The sequence below is a fragment of the Penaeus chinensis genome, chromosome 28 (assembly GCF_019202785.1).
Source record: "Penaeus chinensis breed Huanghai No. 1 chromosome 28, ASM1920278v2, whole genome shotgun sequence".
Classification (NCBI taxonomy): Eukaryota; Metazoa; Arthropoda; class Malacostraca; order Decapoda; family Penaeidae; genus Penaeus; species Penaeus chinensis.
In genome coordinates this window covers 10,301,802-10,306,801 of record NC_061846.1, presented here as the reverse complement: position 1 = coordinate 10,306,801, position 5,000 = coordinate 10,301,802, and the positions used below count along the sequence as shown (strand labels likewise).

At 38.2% G+C, this 5,000-nt stretch overlaps 1 pseudogene; it reads left to right on the top strand.

Moving 5' to 3' along the window:
- The window catches only part of LOC125040272, a 119-nt pseudogene extending 23 nt beyond the window's left edge, over positions 1–96 (top strand).
- The last annotated feature ends 4,904 nt before the right edge of the window (positions 97–5,000 follow it).

Sequence of the window (5,000 nt, the reverse complement as noted above, 5' to 3'; positions counted from 1 at the left end):
AGCACCGCTTCTCGTCCGATCAGCGAAGTTATGCAACGTTGAGTCTGGTCAGTATCTGGATGGGTGATCGCCTGGGAACACCAGATGCTGTTGGCATTTTCTTATACATGTATTTCTTTACAAAGCTGTCAGTAAGAGGTAGAAGGAGAGACAGAAAACGAATAGGATAAACCATGGGGTTAAGTTAATGTAATTTTGCTTCCCAAGCATTTGATTAAATTTCTTCTGATATTAAAGAGATTTTGCGACGATGTTTTAGAAAAATAATTGTACCTGTAATTATGATATTGATAACAGAGATGATAACTGTGTTAGTAATAATCATACTGTTCAAGATATCTATGAAAGAACGAAGAGAATAAAATTATTGTAATAAAAATATTGGACTAAGAAAACTCACGATTAAATTCTAGCAATAGGTGGGAGCAGTTTTGAAGTTTTAGTTCTGTGCCATTTCTTGTAGAATTCTATAGTCGGAAAAGTGCTTAAAATGACCGGTCCGTCTGTGTATGATTTTAATAATCAGTGAGCTTATCTTGTCTTGGCCAGTGGAAATGCGGGGAGCAACAGTTTAGGATTTGGTACTGTATATTCTATCACACACACATACAGATATGTGTGTGTGTGTTTATATATATACATATATATATATATATATAAATATATATATATTGATGTATATATTTATATATATAGTATGTATATATACATATATATACAGTATATATAAATATATTTGTAAAGACATGTATATACTTATGTATATATATATATATACATTATTTATATATACATATATATATATATGTGTGTGTGTGTGTGTGTGTGTGTGTGTGTGTGTATGTGTGTGTGTATGTGTGTGCGTGTGTATTATATATATATATATATATATATATATAATATATCTATGTATATATATATGTTGACACACACACACACATGTATATGTATATATATATATATATATTTGTATATGCGTGTATATATATGGATACATATATTTTTATATATAGTAGATGTGTATATATACACATATACATATATACATAAATAAATATATACATATCTATATAGATATGTATATAAATCTATAAATACACACACACACACACACACAATATATATATATGTGTGTGTGTGTGTGTGTGTGTGTGTGTGTGTGTGTGTGTGTGTGTGTGTGCTGACAGGGGAGGCTATTCCAGTGCGCTGTCACAAATATAATGGATAGCAGGAAGTGTATCCCCAATGTGATGACACTGGTTTGGTTCTTAGGTGTAGTTAAAGTTGTCGCAGCTTCTATAGTTCATTAGCACGAGAGTATGGCAGCTGTCCTCTATGGTATAATACAGGAAAGGCAGAGGCGCCCAGGGAGGAACGGGGCGTCCTGCCAGGCCGGCGCTGTCGAGCGGTCTTTGTCGACTGCTCAGAAATGTTTATGATAAAACTTCGTTTGAAACATTTCATAATTGAAAACATAGAACAATATGAATGAACACAAATCCAGATACATTTGATCATTTGATAGTTTCGTGGTGAAGGAACGAGGGTACCTTATATACAGAGATTTATGGTGTTTACAAGACTAAAAAGCTTCGTGATAAGTAGACAGACAGAAACAGAGTATTCATAAAGCATTTGAATATCGATAATGATAGCGATAACATACTTAGTGATTCAGAATGAGCATTTTGGACATTTTAAGTATCAACAAGACATATCAGAACAACAGCATGGGAATTGTTTACGAGCAATAAGGGTTGAATTAGCGTGTTCTAAGGTCACTTCGTTATTGTCATGGGTGTAGACCTGTTGGAGTTGGCTGAGGACAGTGGTTACTGTAAGATAAGAAACACGTGGCTTTTCTGGTATGTGAGGAGAGAGAGATCACGAGAATAGGTCACTATAATATATATATATATATATATATATATATGTGTGTGTGTGTGTGTGTGTGTGTGTGTGTGTGTGTGTATAACAACCCTCCCTGGCCAGGATTCGAACCTTTGCCGCTCCAGGTAAGACCCAGAGTGACCAGCACTAGACCAACCATACCAGACGACCCATTAAAAGAGATGTGTAACTAGGGTCTAACTTGCTCTGTGAGGTTTTCAACCTCCTCTCCCCCCCTATACCCACTACCTATCCCCCCCCCTTCCTTGCTCCGATCCTTCTATCCCTCTCGTCCCCTTATCCGCACCCTCTTCCTGTCCCCTCGCTTTTTCTCTTCTCTCTCTACTTCCACTGTAGCTTCTCCCTCTTTTTCTCGTTGTCTTTGCTTGTTCTACCTTTTATCTCTATCCCTACTCTATCCTGCCTCCATCCTATCCCTATCCTGCCCTGTATCCTGCCGCATTTCCCCCTCGTACCCCTCTTATTCGCACCCTCTTCTTGTTCCTTCGCTTTTTCACTTCCTTCTGCTTCTACGTTAATTTCCCACTTTTCCATTCCTTTTTTTCCCGTTTACCCTACCTTCTACCTTTAATCCTATCCTCTCCTGCTTCCATCCTATCCCTATCCTACCCAGCATCCTGCCGAAATCCACAGGGCGAGTCGAGCACAGCCGGACCACTTCCCTCTGCCAGCCTCCTTTTTACGCATTTTATATCTGTACCACGCTGGCTCTTCTTTGTACATGTTTTACTTTAATTTACATCCCTTTTTGTATTGTTTTTAAATAAACTTTTGATCCTTAGTTATCCGTGCATGGATTACAAAGATCTTGATGATGTGCGGATAACAGATATCCACATCTGCTGCGACTGCATCTTTTTATTCACGTTTTTTTTTATCTCTTGTATTTTAAGCTCCGCTTTACTTTTGTATGGTTTCTTTTTACTTATTCATCATTTTAATTTCTCTTTTACGGCGAGAGTAAGTTACATATTTTATGATTTTTATTCATGAATCGCAGCAGATTCTTTTACGTCTTATTTTACCATAACTATAATTCTTTAACTATTTCTTTTAATGTTTAATTGTTTTTGTGATTGGTTTTATCTTTTGTACATTTTATTTTATTAAAACCATTCTTATTTATTGTTCTATGCAATTTATGTGCTACGCTGACGTCCGTGGGGGTTAATGTAACCCCCACGTTCATGCTAAATAAAGGAAGTGGATACTCTGACTGTGCTTTGACTACCCTTTGGATTTACCTGTCTGGATTTTACACCGTGGATGCCGAAACAAGGTTGTACTGCCCCTTTTACTTGCCCAGGTGTATTTAGGCTGGACGTGCCATTTTACTATTTTACATTCACTGTGAACCATGTGTGTTACTTCGACTTTTACTTTTTACTTTCTCTGAATTTTACTTGCTTTAATCTTGTCCTTTTACTGTTTACTCTTATTCATGATCATACCTTTTACTGTCTTTTACTTGAGCTTTTACTTCTTCCCTCATTTTACCTTTTACTCGTTTTATCTTAGATGTTAGTTCTTTTTATTGTTTTAAGCCCTTCTGGCGTACTTTTATTCAGTCTTAAGCCCCTCTGGCAATTGTCTTTTACTTATTAGTTTGTTTTACTTTGGTGCCTTCTGCACGGTTCTATTTTTTTTATTTTAGATTTTGTATGTTTTTGTCATGCTGCTTCGTATTGGTCACGCTCCTGGTAGGCCTGCATCTCCGGGGATAATTGGCTTGTGAGGTCGTGTGGGTTCTGAGTCTTCAGCCTGGTCCCCTCACCCCCTTTTTCGAGGAACGAACGGGGCCCCTCATTTTCCTTGGCCCCTAAGCCTGAAGCTTCCCGCATCACGGGTGGCCTCTTTTGGGTTCCTCTCTCATATAACCTTACAGCTCCATTACCTATCAACTCATACATGAATAATGATAGTGAGGTTTTACACACAATCCCCGTGGGCACTTGGTGGAAATAGATTTAGAAATATCTATATATATATATGCATGTATGATTGTATGTATATATATATACGCACATACATACACCCACACACACACACACAGACATACACACAAACATACACACACACACACGCTAACACACGCACACAACACACACACACACACACACACACATGTATATATATAAATGCATATATGTATGTATGTGTGTGTGTATTATGTTTATATATATGTATACACACACACACACACACACACACACACACACATATATATATATATATATATATATATATATATATATATATTACACATAAACACACACACACATATATATTTATATATTATGTATTATGTATATATACATATATATACAAATACATATACAAATACACACACGCGCACACACACATACACACACAGATATATATATATATATATATATATATATAGAGAGAGAGAGAGAGAGAGAGAGAGAGAGAGAGAGAGAGAGAGAGAGAGAGAGAGAGAGAGAGAGAGAGAGAGAGAGAGAGAGAGAGAGAGAGAGAGAGAGAGAGAGAGAGAGAGAGAGAGAGAGAGAGAGAGAGAGAGAGAGAGAGAGAGAGAGAGAGAGAGAGAGAGAGAGAGAGAGAGAGAGAGAGAGAGAGAGAGAGAGAGAGAGAGAGAGAGAGAGAGAGGTGTGTGTGTGTGTGTGTGTGTGTGTGTGTGTGTGTGTGTGTGTGTGTGTGTGTGTGTGTGTGTGTGTGTGTGTGTGTGTGTGTGTGTGTGTGTGTGTGTGTGTGTGTGTGTGTGTGTGTGTGTGTGTGTGTGTGTGTGTGTGTGTGTGTGTGTGTGTGTGTGTGTGTGTGTGTGTGTGTGTGTGTGTGTGTGTGTGTGTGTGTGTGTGTGTGTGTGTGTGTGTGTGTGTGTGTGTGTGTGTGTGTGTGTGTGTGTGTGTGTGTGTGTGTGTGTGTGTGTGTGTGTGTGTGTGTGTGTGTGTGTGTGTGTGTGTGTGTGTGTGTGTGTGTGTGTGTGTGTGTGTGTGTGTGTGTGTGTGTGTGTGTGTGTGTGTGTGTGTGTGTGTGTGTGTGTGTGTGTGTGTGTGTGTGTGTGTGTGTGTGTTGCAGCGGTAGCTATCTCGTCTAGCAATCTTGCTGAC